Source organism: Pinus tabuliformis, chromosome 8 (assembly GCF_031772625.1).
Source record: "Pinus tabuliformis cultivar Carrire ecotype Pingquan chromosome 8, CPIR1, whole genome shotgun sequence".
Classification (NCBI taxonomy): domain Eukaryota; kingdom Viridiplantae; phylum Streptophyta; class Pinopsida; order Pinales; family Pinaceae; genus Pinus; species Pinus tabuliformis.
In genome coordinates this window covers 954,983,713-955,000,571 of record NC_142294.1, presented here as the reverse complement: position 1 = coordinate 955,000,571, position 16,859 = coordinate 954,983,713, and positions in this window count along the sequence as shown.

Below are 16,859 nucleotides of genomic sequence, written 5' to 3'. Positions count from 1 at the left end.
CTCTGATAGTTCTTTCTTCCACTTGGAGATTGATGATCTCTTACTCATCCTTGGTCGAATTCAGAGAGGCAAGTGTCACAGGAGAAGTTTCTGGAAGCTTCCATTGCCTCTCCACATCGCGGAATGACACTGCCATTTCTCATTTCTCGCCCATCGCACCCCATAGAAGGGTTTTTTGAAATGAAACGCACCCACACAGTGTATTTAGGTGAGATGCAACGCACTTGGCCTGTGGAATAGCTGAAATGATCCTGTTTTGACCAATTCTGAGCAGTTTTTTCATGGAGAACTTCTGGGAGAAGCTGTAATCAGATGACCTTGTTCCTTTAGAGGTTAGAACAACACTTTTAGGGACTTAGGAGCCCTTGGTTTATGGACATTTCATGCTTGGGGTTGTAGTGCCCAAAAATGTCTATAACACTTGGCCCTACGTGAATCAACCCATTTTTGCCCCGAAAACCTTACCTTTGTTAGGATATTCCGACACATAGGAAATAGTTAAGTACAACTTGGTCCAGTATAGAGTTAGGTAAAGTGTGTTTCTTTACTATGTACATTTTGTAACTTACAATCTGACAGTCACGATATGTAGTGATCTGACGGTTCATTCTCTCCTCGGTATTGCCGACACTTGATCCGTGACTTAACACCCGATTGGTCCATAATCTCTATTTAAAGAGCATGGAGGGTCATTTGTAGGTTAACCGTTCATGAGAGAAGCTTATTTAAATTTTCATTCTTTTATTAATAAATTGCCTGAAGTGGCCGCGTTGGCTCATGCCGTGGACTGTTTCCCTCTTTGAGGGTTTTAACCATATCAAAAATACTGGTGTATTGATCTGTGATCTGTTTGTGAGCGGTGTCCTTTGGTGTTCTATCTGAGGAACTTACGCTGTAAATTTCTACATGGTATCAGAGTTATTTGAGGTCCGCGTCCGTTGGTGATCTAAATCTGAAGCCGGTAGAACTGCATCTAACTACCGTTTCCTAGATCTACTGTTTCTGACTGCTTTCAGGCCGAGAGGACTGCTCTGTTGTGTTGGGAGCATCTGTTCCAGTGGGGAACCCCTTTCGTTTCACGCGAAAAGGTTTCCGGGTAGCCCTAGCTGCGTCATTTTTACTATCTGGAGCTATACAATCTTTATTTGCAGTTTACAGTTATTTTCTCTCTGTTTATTTCGGTTTTCGGTTTATTTAGCTTTTTTATTACCGGATCTATACCTTTCATTTCTGCATATGCTCTTTTCCTTGCGACTCTGTGTGATCTAGGCAAATCAGAAACAGAAAGGAAGGATTTTTCTCATGCGTATGCTCTTTTCCGTTGCGCCTTAGTGTGATCTTGGAAAATCAGAAACATTGAGGAAAATATTTAGTTTCTGGCTAAAGCTAACTTCGAGCTGCAAGGTTCATTTTTGAAAATATCTAGTTTCCGGCTAAAGCTAACTTTGAGCCGCAAGGTTCGTTTTTTTTTTTTTATGTTCGTGTTGGGTTTTGTGTTTTTTGTTTTGTAAGGAAAAAGAGCTTTTTCAAAGCAAGCACGCAACTCAAAGCATCAACCCCCCCCCTCTCTCTCGCTCTCTCTCTTAAACTTTTTGTGTATCTCACTTGGTGCAAAGCTAATTTATGAGAGTAGAGGTCTTGGGTTCAAGTCTCCATTTTCTGAGGGCGGATTTTTCATTTCCACACATTCCCACGCTTCATTGACGACTGCATCAAATTTTCTTCAAAAATCCATAACTTCTTCATCCGGAAGCCGTTTTCAGAACTGTTTTTTTTTTTTAAACAGCCTAAGTTTTCGAGATCTTTCCATTGAAATACTTAGTTTCAGCATCTATAGCTTCAGTTTCTTTCTAAATGGAAAGTCCATGCTAATTTATTCTTGACAGCACCAACTACTTGCAATGGTGGTCCTACATTATGGATTTACTTAAAAGTAAAGGTCTTTACAGAATAGCCACAGCCAAGAGACCAAACCGAAAGATGAAGACAAGGCAGCTAAATTGGAAAATAGGCAAGACCAAGCACGTGGGTTGATAGGGATGTCTATTTCTCCATATCTTAGATTCCATATTGTAGAACTTGATACTCCTGATGAAGCAATGAAACAGATTACTAAACTCTTTGGAATTAAAAATGAACTTAAAGCCCATCAACTTGAAAATGAATTTCTTACATTGGACCCCAATAAATTTTCTTGCATTGAAGATTTTTTGTCCAAGTTCAAGACCCTTAGACTTCTCTTGGAAGGTGTTAAGGTTAAGAAAGAAGATAGTAGCCTTATCTACTCCATTCTTACTAAGTTGGGACCAGCATATTCTGTGTTTGTTTCCACCTTCCATTCTACAAGAGAAGCCTTTATTTCTCAAGGACAAACCTACAAGTCACCTTCCTTTGATTCCTTTTGTGATTCTTTAAGAAGAGAACAAGAAAAACTCTTACACCTTGGTCTTCTTCATCTTGGAAACTCTTCTAAGAAAGCGTTAGCCGCCCAACAGCAACCAAATTCAAAGAATCCTAAGAAGTCGTATCCTAAAAGGAATGGTCCTAAACAAAACAAGGGTCCTAAGCAATTTCTGCCTCAAAATGAAAAATCATTTCAACAAAATGATAAGACAAATAAAAACAAATGGAAGAAGACTGATTGACATTGCAACATTTGTAATCGAGATGGCCACTTAGAATCCAAATGCTTTAAGAAGATGGAAGCCTTGGAAGCAGCAATGAAGAAGCATAACATCCATTTGGAGCAATCTTCAACTTCAACTTCATCTTCAGGAATGGCACTTTCTGCATGTTGTTGTCAAGCATCTCGGTCTGGCTATGCACTAAATGTATCTTCTTCTTCTCATTCTCATGAGTGGCTCATTAACTCTGGAGCTTCTTATCACATGGCCAAAAACAAAGCCATGTTTTCTTCTTTAAATGATTGTAACACCAAAAATATATATGTTGGTGATGATAGATCTCTTAGTGTTGTAGGGACTGGAACTGTTCATCTAGACAATGGTCAGTTTGATGATGTATTATGTGTTCCAACCTTATCCTGCAACCTTCTATCTATATATCAGATAACCCATTCAGGTGAAGGTAAAATCGTTGAATTTTCACCTCACGATGTTGTAATTAAGGACCTAAGAGATCCTAGACAGATTTTAGCTACTGGAATTGTTGATGATTCTACAAGATTGTATAAGTTTCACAACTTTGGGTCATCAAGTCTTCCCTCAGTATTTGTTGCTCATAATGATGAAGTGATCAAACTTTGGCATGAGTGATTTGGTCACTTAAACTATTGCTCTCTTCAGAATCTATGTAAAGAAAATATGGTGATAGGTCTTCTAATGGTCTCTTGTAGAGATGGTGTTTGTTCTGGATGCGTAATTGGAAAACATCAACGGGACAGTTTTGAAAAAAATGCCTCTTGGCACGCCTCAGCCCCTTTACAGCTCGTGCATAGTGATTTATGTGGTCCACTTCCAGTTGCTTCATTCTCTGGCTACAAGTATTTCTTAACTTTCATTGATGATTTCTCCAGACGCACTTGGGTATACTTCTTAAAACTCAAGAGTGAAGTATTTAACATGTTCTTGGCCTTTAAGGCCTTTGTTGAAAAACAATCTGGACATCAAATTCTTAAGCTAAGATCTGATAATGGCGGAGAATATGTTAAAAACACATTCATCAACTTTTGCACTGAGAATGGAATTCAAATGCAACATACTGTTCCATATACTCCACAACAAAATGGTGTAGCTGAAAGGAAGAATCGCACCTTAAAGGAAATGGCTAATTGTATGCTTCAATCTAAAGGACTTAGTCTTAATTATTGGGCAGAAGCAATTAACTGTGCAAATTACATAATAAATTGCACTCCTACTAAGGTTTTAAAGAATATCACTCCAGAAGAAGCATGGAGCTCAATAAAACCAGATGTAAGTCACTTTCGTGTTTTTGGAAGTGAAGCATGGGCCCATATTCCAGATGAGAAACATAAAGCTTTAGAACCTAAGAGTGAAAAATGTATTTTTGTTGTATATTCTGAAGATGTCAAAGGATATAGACTTATTCCACTTAAGTCCAAAAATGTTATCATTAGAAGAGATGTAAAGTTTGCGGAAAATGTATCGGCCTGCGAGCCTAGCTCGGTGGATGTGCCACCTCTCCCTATCTCTTCTACTTTTGAAAATATTTCTTCTTCAGATGATGAAAGCGAGGACGAAACTCCTCCCCCGCCTTCTCAGGATCCTCCTTCAGCTCCTCAGCTTCCAAAATGGGTCCGTGCTACTCAGGATGCAGCAGGTGATCTTGTCGGTGATCCTACAGACCAGTGACGTACACGTTCTCAGTTCGCTAGAGCCTCTTCTTTACTGGCTCAAGCTTCAGTGAATTATGATCCTGACACCTTTGCAGAAGATTCAGGCGATCCAGATTGGGAAGCAGCTATGAATGAAGAATATCATTCATTATTGGCAAATGATACATGGGATCTTGTTCCTCTACTAAAGGGACGAAAACTTGTTAGATGCAAATGGGTTTACAGAACCAAGTATGGACCAGATGGGAAAGTTGATAAACATAAAGCTCGTCTTGTTGCTAAGGGTTTTTCACAAGTTGAAGGCATTGAATACACTAAAACCTTCTCCCCTGTTGCCAAAATGAACTCTATCCACCTTGTTCTTTCCCTTGCTGCTTCTTTCAAATGGGAAGTCCATCAGATGGATGTTAAATCTTCCTTCTTACATGGGGACTTGCATGAAGAAATCTATATGGAACAACCTATTGGCTTTACACAAACATACTCCAACCTTGTATGTCGGCTTAAGAAATCCCTTTATGGTCTGAAGCAAGCTCCTCAAGCTTGGTATGCCAAAATGGATAACTTTCTTTTAGAATCTAGCTTCTCTAGGTGTCATTCTAACAATACTGTCTACACCAATAAAGTGGGCAAGTCTCTTATCGTTCTTGTTCTTTATGTTGATGATCTTATCCTGACTGGTAATGATCCCAACCTTATAAACCATGTGAAGTCTAGCCTTAAAAGGAGTTTGAAATGACAGACTTAGGACACTTACATTATTTTCTCAGTCTTCAAGTCTTGCAATCCGAGGAAGGTATTTCCCTTTCTCAGTCCAAGTATGCCTATGATATTCTATGCCATTTTCAGATGGAAGACTGTAAACTAGCCCCTTCTCCCTTTCAATCTGGAGTCAAACTTTCAGTCACTTGTACTTCTCCTGAAGTTGATGCTACCTTATACTGTCAACTTGTAGGAAAACTTTTGTATCTAACCCATACTCGTCCTGACCTTTCCTTTGTTGTTGGCCTTGTTGCTCGGTTTATGAAAAACCCACATGAAAGCCATTGGAAAGCAGCTAAAAGAATACTTCGTTATGTTCGAGGTACAGTTCAATTTGGGATTCATTACAGTGTTGAAGCAGCTCCTCGATTGGTTGGTTTCACTGATTCCGATTGGGTTGGTGACCCTGATGATCAGAAGTCTACTGCAGGTTATGTGTTCACTCTTGGTTCAGGACCTATTACATGGGCTTGCAAGAAACAAGGTGTCATTTCTCTTTCTTCAGCAGAAGCAGAGTATCGTGGTGTCGTAGAAGCTAGTAAGGAAGCCTTGTGGCTTCATCAGACCCTACTTGAGTTTGGCTTTCAACAGCAGCATCCGACTACACTTTGGTGTGATAATCAAAGTGCCATTCAACTATGCAAAGATCCAGTCCAACATCAGCGCAGCAAACACATTGAACTGCACATGCACTTCATCAGAAAGCTCATTCACGACCATGTTCTTGAAGTGCAATATTGTTCAATAGATGATCAAGTTGCAGACATCTTTACAAAGGCTCTCACAGAGGTGAAGTTCACTAAACTTCGATTTATGGTTGGAGTTCAGGAAGTTGTCACTAAGGGGGGATAGGCTCTAGTGCCTCCTTCCTTCTCCTATTGTGTCATATTTGTAAATCCTTCAATCCTATCCCAAGTTGTTCTTAAGGGGGGATGTTAGGATATTCCGACACATAGGAAATAGTTAAGTACAACTTGGTCTAGTATAGAGTTAGGTACAGAGTTAGGTAAAGTGTGTTTCTTTACTATGTACATTTTGTAACTTACAACCCGACGGTCACGATATGTAGTGATCTGACGGTTCATTCTCTCCTCGGTATTACCGACACTTGATCCGTGGCTTAACACCCGATTGGTCCATGATCTCTATTTAAAGAGCATGGAGGGTCATTTGTAGGTTAACCGTTCATGAGAGAAGCTTATGTAAATTTTCATTCTTTTATTAATAAATTGCCTGAAGTGGCCGCGTTGGCTCAAGCCATGGACTGTTTCCCTCTTTGAGGGTTTTAACCACGTCAAAAGTACTGGTGTATTGATCTGTGATCTGTTTGTGAGTGGTGTCCTTTGGTGTTCTGTCTGAGGAACTTACCCTGTAAATTTCTACAACCTCTTCACCCATACATGCCTTTTGCACATTTCTTGAGGACATCTTGTACCTCCATGTCCCCTCGTTGTCGATCTCCCCACTAATCCGACGGCCCGCACTTCACTCGACCAATGTTACATGCAAGATCTATCTTCACTATTAGATCACTCTCGCCAGATCTAACGTCTACTGCGCATATCGCTTAGGCAACAAGCGAGAGGGATACTCACCCGATAAAGGCAGTTTCCTTTCTCTCCTCTACTGCTATGTGGCACCTAATGAATGGAATCAGGCAGGCTCTGACCTTTACCGCTTACCGCCCGATAGAAACCATTTCTGCTCAAATGAAACCACTCACGGGTGTTATCTTTCGAGCACTTCTACCACCTAATGGCCATTCGATCTGCCCATCCAAGATCTAACGACTCAGACTCATTCCGCTCCCACCACAACTTTAAGCCTTCAACAATTGATCTCCACCATTGATCTAGCCCATCCAACGGCCCATATGCCCCCATATCCCACCTCCCATCAGTCACCCAGGGAGGAATGTTGTTGGCTCTGTCAGTATTTTTGACAGTCAGAAAGTTGAACTGAAACAATGGAAGGCATGGCCAAAAGGGGAAAAACAACAAAACAATGTAGCCAAACCAACAGAAATGGTCATGGAGCGGCACTGGCATGAGTGAGCCACCTGATAGCACGGCAAAATTACCAAAATTTGGTCATTGTGTTTGTTAGGAAAAGAGACCTCCAGCTCATGTCTATCTAGTTATGGCATCAAGCAGTTAGAAGCCAGAGGGGATAGATTAAGACATCTTGAGCCCTAGAGAGCCCAAGGGCATTGTAAATAGCCTATAAATGGTTGAAAGTTCAAGGTATTAGCGGTTCAACTTTTGGAGACTGTGGATACTCTGTTCCTCTCAGCGTCTCATCTTCATTCCAGTAATACAAGCTAGTTTTGTTGTTACATGTACAATTGCCATCTTCTCCTATGTTCTAAGCTTGCACTCGAATAGGTTATTCATGTTTTCTTTTGTCTCTTATGCCAGATAACTGTCATCTTATCTCTGCATTGATAAATTAGATTTGCAAGCTTCATTTACTTTCTGTAGTTAGTCATTCATATGTGTTTATGTATGCATCTACTAGTACGTTCAATCTATAAACTATTGAGCATTAGTGGTCTAAATCCTTGTTAAGCTGAGGGTGTTCATGCATGTTTGGAGTGAAATAAGAGTTGAAACAGTCATCTGACTTGATCCAAACCTTAATCCATTCCAATAGTTCAAAGAAAAATATTGAAGATTTATATGTTACCAGGCATCTCCAAGCTACAACCTAGGAGAGTTTCCTAGAGTGCTAATAGAGCCCACGGGGTTGGAGCCTTAGAACTGAAAGGAATGGAATCCTTGGGAGTTGGCGCTCCTAAGTGCAGAACTATTTCCTTGGAAGAACAAAGTTGGTGCTCTGGAGGTTGGAGCCTCACAAAACTCCAAGTTGGTGCTTGGCAACTTATTGCAACGAGTTATATATTGTATTTATTTCATTGCACTATTTGTATTAATAAAAGCATTTATTCTTGTTGATCATCTTTTGTTCTGAATATAAATGTTTTAACTGGAAAAACAATAGTCGGAAAAACAAATATTGATTCACCCCCCCTCTTAGTATTTCCATCAATTGGTATCAGAGATGGCTTCTTCATATTATCCTAACAGCTTGAAGAAGGATTCATAGCCATGATGAGAAATCACGAAGCATCAAGAAGACCTCCTTTGTTCGATGGCACTAATTTTGGTTTCTGGAAAAAGAGAATGACCTACTACTTAATGTCCCTTGGACCTGAAGTCTAGCATTTCATTCAAAATGAGTACCAAATTCCTCCCACTCTTCCAACAAATCAAGATGAGAGGAAAGCCTACATTGCAAATGCAAAATCCTTGAACTCCATCACTAATGGAATCAGTGATTCCGAGTTCACAAAAGTCATGAATTGTAACTCTACCAAAGAAATGTGGGATAAGTTAGTTGGCTTATACGATGGAGACTCAAAAGTAAAGAAGGCAAAGCTTCAGACTCATAGAAGGAAATTTGAAAGTCTGAAGATGGAAGATGAAGAATATATTTCATCTTACTTCCTCCGAGTTGCTGAAGTGGTCAACTCCCTTAAAGGATTGGATGAAAATATTGAAGAAAGTACCATTGTTCAAAAGGTATTAAGATCTCTTCCAGACAGTTTTGATTCCAAAATAAGCGCCATAGAAGAAGCAAATGATCTAGATACTCTCAAGATGGATGAACTCCATGGAATCCTCACTACCTATGAGATGAGGAAAGGTGGCCCAAGCTCCAAAGATGCAACATTCAAGGCCTCAAAATCCAAGAAGGGGAAAGAAAGGAATCATTGTAGTGATGACTCCGATGTGGAATCAAAATTGCCTCAATTTGTACGAAAGTTGAAGAGATGATCTAAGCTAAAAGGTAAGTACCCTCTTATCTGTTTCAAATGTGGAAAAATAGGTCATTATGCTGCAAAATGTCCGCATAAACATGATAGTGATGATGAAGGAAATTCTAAAAGAATGGCACACAAAAAGAAAGGGTTCAATAAGAAGAACTTCTTCTCTAAGCAAGATGAGTCTGATGAGGATGAATTTGTTGTCATCAAAAGGAAATCAGATGAGGAAAGTGACCATGATGAAAGCCAAGAAACATTATTCATGGCATTCATATATGAAGATGACTCAGGGCTAGAAGGAAATGTAGATGAACTGTTAATAGGTTCCATTGAAGAAAATGAGAAATTACAGAATAAAATCATTTCTCTCAAGGTAGAAAACAAGGAAACAAGAAGAAGAGAAGATCTCTTGGAAACAAAGCTAAAAGAAAAGGAAAAGACTTGCGAAGAATGTGAAGCTGAAATAGTATCTCTGAGGAAGGAATTGGAGCAAGTCAAAAAGGATTGGAAAAGCTCTCAAATACTTGAGACTATCCTAAAAAGTCAAAAACCTCAACATGACAAGGCTGTAATAGGCTATAAAGGAGAATCATCAAGCACTAGGAACAGTGTGAAAAAATATGTTGATGCACTTTCAAACAACCCAAAAGAAGGAAAAATGTCATCAAAGGTGCATTCCGGATTCAAAGAATGAAGAGAGAATAACTCCAAAGAAGAATATGGATTCAAATCATGGATGCTATAGCAAATACAAACCAGTATTCCATCAAAGGCTCATCTCAAATCCAAAGAATGAAGCAGGAGTAATTCCAAGGAAGGAAATTGACTCAAACTGTGGCTGCTACAACAAGTACAAAACTATCTTTCTTGGACACTGCTTCCACTGTAAAAACTTAGGTCATCAAGCCAGACATTGCATTGCTCACAGAAGTGAAACACCAAAGCTAAAGGACCAAATAATCAATTCATATGCCCCCAAAAGGCAGGGACAAATCAAAACCTTCAGTTCTTTTGATCCCTTGACCAAATTTGATTTGATTTTCTCATTATGCTACAATAATGGACACTTTGAACAAAACAGCCCACTCAAAGGAAGAAAAGTGAGTAGTGAGAAACCTAACATGGATAAATGTGGTCTGGCTCTATATGCTCAAAATAATGAAAATCATTGGTTTGTGGATAGTGGTTGCTTTAGACACATTACAACGGACAAAAGGAAGTTTGTCTCTTTGAGCAAAAAGGAAGGAAATGTGTCCTTTGGAAATATATTTGGCAGAATTGCGGGAAAAGGAATTGTTACTCTTATCAATGGAAAAGGAAAAGATCAAGATGCTCTGCTAGTAGATGGGCTCAAACACAACCTCCTGAGTGTCAACCAAATCTGTGATCAATGACATAAGGTTGTCTTCAGCACCGAAGACTATGAAATAAGGAACTCTTCCTTAGGGGAACTTGTGGCAAAAGGGGTTAGAACACCAGACAAAATTTACATTCTAAACAAGATTCAATAAAATAAATGCTACTTGAGTCAAAAAGATGAGAGTTGGCTGTGGCACAAGTGACTTGGACATACAAGCTTCGAAAATCTGATCACTATCAGCAAGATTAGAGCTGTATGAGACATCCCAACGCTATTCAAACCAAATCAAGGAGTATGTGGTCCATGTCAACATAGAAAGCAAACCAGAACTAGCCACAAGACAAAGGAGCTCTCTACGTCAAAGCCCTTAGAGATCATTCATGTTGATTTGTATGAACCAACTAGAAATCAGGCACTCCAAGGATAAAGGTACTTTGTGTTATTTGTTGATGACTATACTAGAATGATGTGGATATATTTTATAAAATATAAATCTGAAACTTTTGAGTGTTTTAAGAATCTAAAAGCTCTTGTAGAAAACGAAAAAGACTAAAAAATTAAGTGCCTCAAAACAGACAGAGGGGGAGAATTCACATCAAAATAGTTTAATGAGTTTTGTAATATTCATGGAATTAAAAAGGAATTCTCTGCTGCTAGAACACCCCAGCAAAATGGGGTAGTTGAAAGAAGAAACCAGACAGTTCAAGAAATGGCAAGAACAATGTTATTAGTAGTAGACTTGCAGCCACAATTCTGGAGAGAAGTAGTCGGAACAGCGATCTATACCTTGAATCGGACTCAATTAAGACCAAATTATGAAAAAACTCCTTATGAATTATGGAAAGGAAGACCTGCTTCAGTAAATTACTTCAATATCTTTGGAAGCAAGTCCTTCATAAAAATCAATGATGGCTCACTAGGGAAGTTTGATTCACGGGTTGATGAAGGGATATTCCTTGGATACTCTACACAGAGTAAATACTACAAGTGCTACAATTTTCGACTAAAGAAAATAGTGGAAATCATTGATGTAAAGATTGATGAAGACCTTCCAGAAAAGGAAATTGAAGAACATGAAGATGATTTTCTCATTGAAAAAGAAGAACCTAAAGAATAAGAAATAGATGAGGAAGAAGAAGAAGAGGAAAAAGAACCACCTCATACCCCTTCAAAGATGAATTTTATCCAAAAATATCATCGAGAAGAGTAGATTATTGGCAATAGAGATGAAGGGATGCAAACTCGAAGAAGGATGAAAATTACACCAAAGAGAAAATTCATTTCTCTTCTATCCATGATAGAACTAGAAACATTTGCACAAGCAAGGATCCTCATTGGTTAAAAGCCATGGAAGAAGAAATGTCCCAAATTGAGAAGAACGAGACATGGTAGCTGGTACCTCATCAAAAGGACAAAAACATAATAGGAACCAAGTGGGTATTCAAAAATAAAATGAATGAATAAGGACAAGTTATCAGAAACAAGGCAAGGCTTGTCTGCAAAGGCTATTCACAAATTGAAGGTATTGACTTTGAAGAGACATTTGCAACAGTAGCTCGTACGGAATCTATCAGGATGTTCTTGGCATTTTCTTGCTCAAAAGGATTCAAAATCTATCAAATGGACGTAAAATCAGCATATCTAAATGGGGAACTCAAGGAAGAAGTCTACATGGAGCAACCAGAAGGGTTTGATCTAACAGAAGGAAAGGACTTAGTTTTCAAGTTGAAAAAGGCTTTATATGGGTTGAAACAAGCTCCTAAAGCTTGGTATGCAAGATTGGATCACTATATACAACAACAAGGCTTCAAAAAGGGAGTGGCTAGAAGTAATATATACATAAAGATAGATGAAGGTAAGTTACTAGTTACTCTTGTTTATGTCGATGATCTATTTTTTGCTAGCAATAATGATGAAATGAGCCATGAATTTTCTCAAAACATGTCAAAAGAGTTCGAGATGTCAATGATAGGAGAGCTATCTCACTTCCTTGGACTTCAAGTATCCTAAAACCAGAGCAGGATTGTGTATATCTCAAGCCAAATATCTAAAAGACATGCTTAAAAGATATGGAATGGAGGACTGTGCACCCATGAGCACACCTATGACCACAAACTGAAAATTGAGCAAAGATGACGACTCCCCTACAGTAGATGCAACTCATTACAGGTCAATAATTGGAGCCCTTCTATACTTGACAACTACAAGACCCGACGTAATGCAGGCAGTAGGAATGGTGGGAAGATTTCAATCTGCTCCCAAACAATCCCATCTATTAGCTGTAAAAAGAATTCTAAGATATCTAAAAGGAAGAACTTAACACTAACTGTAACTTCATATACCGATGCTGATTGGGCTGGAAGTGTAGATGATTGGAAAAGTACTAGTGGAAATGCATTCTTCCTAGGAGACTATTTAGTATCCTGGCTCAGCAAAAAACAATCATCCATATCATTATCCACAGTTGAAGTTGAGTATATAGCTGCAGCAGACTGTTGTACTCAAATACTATGGATGAAGGAAGCTCTAATAGATGTCAACATAGGTATAGATCAATTTATTACCATCTATTGTGACAACACAAGTGCTATCAGTCTCAGCAAAAATCCAATGATGCACTCAAGGAACAAACACATACCAATCAAGTATCATTTCCTTCATGAACTAGTAGCTAAACAAAACATCATTTTGGAATATATCAATACTAAGGAGCAAATAGCTGATATCTTCACAAAACCTCTTCCTTGAGAAGCATTTGACATCTTCCTCAAAAGATGGGGGTTATTTCTTTAGCATCACTCAAGATCATTCATAAAGATGCTGCAGGACAGGGGGAGCAGTTCTACAGGGGGAGCAGTTCAACAGGGGGAGTCCGTATGCATTCCTTTGCCATTGATGTCAAAGGGTGGGAGCAGAAAATATTGCCATCAATAACAAAGGGGGAGATTGTTGACATAGATTGTCATTGATGTCAATATGGCCAAAGAAGAATAGAGCAGACATAGGAGCAAACGGAAGTAAACAACCATCAAAGCAACAGAGGAAAAAAAAGAGCCATCGGAGCAATGGAGGAAGCAGACAGAGCGATCGGGAGCTATCAAAGCAAGAATTCCAAAGGAATACACTATCGGGTCAAAACGACTGAGTTATATGGCAAACACACTATGGCAAATACACTATCGGAGCAGAAAGCAAAGTTTATATATGTGTACGCAAATATATATATGAAAATACACTATCGGAGGCCAAAACTCATGTATATATGCCTTTACACTATCAGAGGCAGAAGACTTGGCTGTATTACAAATAAACTATCGGAGGCAGAAAGCAGACTTGAAACTCTATACACAGGAGTGTTGAGTTGTATCAGGTCTGGAACATAATATCGCATCACTATAAGTGAGTGGTACCTTGCGATTTGCGACTACCGACATATATCGCATCGACACTTCTGGAGCGGAGTTACAACGTGTTAAGCAACCCATTGCAATCGCCAATAGTGATTAGCGATATCACATCGGCCCTCCACCAAGGGCAACCCACGATTTTGATACATATACATGCGGACCCGCTGCAACATTGTGCTATGGATTAATAATGTATCGCATCCGCCCATCGCAATGATACACAAAGCCCTGTCCTCTTACAAGTGTCAATTGCGACTTCACTATGGACCTGATGTAGTATAGATGCGGGTGTAATATCTCTTGAAGTCTGCCCTTTAGTATTTTTTCTTGTTTTGCTCATATTTCCTGTGTAATTGAATATTTGGCTTGCGCGGGGTTTTTAGGCCAAAAGGCTTATGATAACTATTCGGATGGTTCAGGAGGCTGAACGATTAGTTCAATGGGGTGAATCATGGCAATTGAGATTCCAATTGGGACATAACATATCTGTTAAACTAAAAAACCCTGTGTATGTCCATAATGATTGGAAAAATGAATGCTTTTACATTGTAACGTGGAACATGATTTCTCTGTGTTATCTTTTGGACCTCTCTTAAGAATTTACGTGTCCCTGGAGTATCAGTGAACTCGAATAGCACAGAGGAAGCCACAGCGATTGAGAAGGGAAGCTGAAGGATCAAGCAAGCCAGAGGAATCTACAGCGACCGAGGAGGAAGCCAAAGAGGTGGTGGAAAGTGGAAATGAATAGTCAGAGGGCGTCAGGAATACAAAAACGGAAAAAACAAGGAAGGATCAATGAATAATCAGAGTGAGAGGCAGAAGAGGCAGCAGAGGCAATAGAGGCAGGAGAAGTAGGAGAACAGGAGTGAAGGAGAAGCTCAACAGAGCAAAGAACTACAACAAAACAATTTATGCCATGTTTGGGTTGGAGCCCACGGGGTTGGAGCCTCAGAATTGAAAGGACTAGAATCCTTGGGAGTTGGTGCTCCTAAGTGCAAAACTATTGCCTTGGAAGAATAGAGTTGGTGCTATGGAAGTTGGAGCCTCACAAAAGTCGAAGTTGGTGCCTGGCAACTTATTGCAACCAATTATATATTGTATTTATTTCATTGCATTGTTTGTATTAATAAAAGAATTTGTTGATCATCTTGTGTTCTGAATATAAATGTTTTAATTGGCAAAACAATAGTCGGAAAAACAAATATTGATTCACCCCCCCCAGTATTTCCAACAATTGGTATCAGAGACGACTTCTTCATATTAGCCTAACAGCTTGAAGAAGGATTCATAGCCATGATGAGAAATCATGAAACATCAAGAAGACCTCCTCTGTTCGATGACACTAATTTTGGTTTCTGGAAAAAAAGAATGACGTACTACTTAATGTCCCTTGGACCTGAAGTCTGGCATTTCATTCAAAATGAGTACCAAATCACCCCCAAGCTCTCAATCGCCTTACAAAAATCACCCCCAAGATCTTAATCAACTTACTATTACCGGTGTCATTTGTCTTGAAACATTCCCTTCCTCAAAGAATGAGTGGATGAATGAATGCTTCTCACCTCCCTTTTCTGCCATTAAATATAACCAACTATTATAAAAATGGCAAGGGGATTGGAACAGAATATACATGTGAAAATCCATGTCTCATGCCCATTTTTTTTCCATATTTATTTAGAATTGTATTTATTATTATCTTTCCTTTGGTACTTGTTATTTTTATTTATTACTATATTTTTTTTGTTATTAGTTATTTTATTTATTATTATATTTTCTTCATTATCTGTTATATTATTCATTATTATATTTTTATTTTTATTTGTTATTTTATTTATTATTATATTTTATTCATTATAAATTATTATATTTTCTTCATTATTTATATTTATATATTATTAATTCATTTATTATTATTATTATGGGGCATTACACCTACAATGGAGTTGACAATATTTTGTACTCGAAAAAAATATGAAGTTATATCCTCATCTTCTTCCATCTTTAAACTTTTGAATTGGGCCCTAAGAGATTGTGGCCTGGAATGTTTTACCTTTGTATCCCCTTCATAATAACTTTTAAGCTTATTCCATGCCTCATGACCAATGAAAATTTTAGGGGCTAATATTCGCAGGTGGGCTAATTTTCAACATTTTTTCCAAAAAAAAAGATTCACCAATTTCCATTTTTTATAAAAATTATTTGCCCACATCTTATAGTATAAAATTATTTTACCTTAAAAATTGCAAATATTTTATATGTAATATAAAATCGTTAGAAATATAAATATTTTTACAAAAGAGTTGGCAAACGCTTTATAGTTTTCATATTAGGGAGAATTAAGATTCGCCAAGGTTTCTAAACTTTAAAATAAACTTCCATCCTTAAACAAATTCCTTGCTCATGACCTAACTTACATTGCAATACATTTAGAAACTTTGAATTTCATAAACCACTTGGAATAACATGTTTAGCTTATGCATTAGATGTATAGAGTGCCTCACCAGCTCCATCCATTGTAATATAATTAGGAATTTTATACTTGGTCTCTACAATTGCCCAAATATCAACTCCGAAGGAGATGAAACAGGTCTCCATTCTTATCTTCCAGAAAGCATAGTTGGATCCATAAAAAGATGGGTGATTTCTTTCTTATTTGATTATGGCCATATTTTCTTGAAATCAACCTTCGAGTAGTTAACTATTCTAGAATGTGGTTGCTCTAATAACACTTGTTAGAGATCACATTACGAGGGGGAAGGGTGAATCAATGTGGTAGTAATTTTATCATTTCACAACATTTTATCTATGAACAATTATGTAGAAATGTATCCTAGTTATTTGTAGCATATCAATAAATAGAAAAATGCATCAAGAATCCATCATCACATCAACAATAAATCAAGAATCCATCACATAAACACAAGAGGACACAAGCTTTTACATGGAAACCCATACAAGAGAAAAACAAAAATTCTTCTTCTTCTTCTTCTTCTTCAATTCATTACATATATTTGCAGGGTTTGAGCTATTGGAGGAACCCACCCCCAAAATAAGAAAGAAAATATTTGTGGTAGGCTACAACTTGATTGAGGCACAAACCTTGAAAATGTGTAAGAAACTACTCATTATAGGTGACAATATTGATTGATGCACCAACCTCACATGTATGGAAGCTTCAAATTGTTGTAG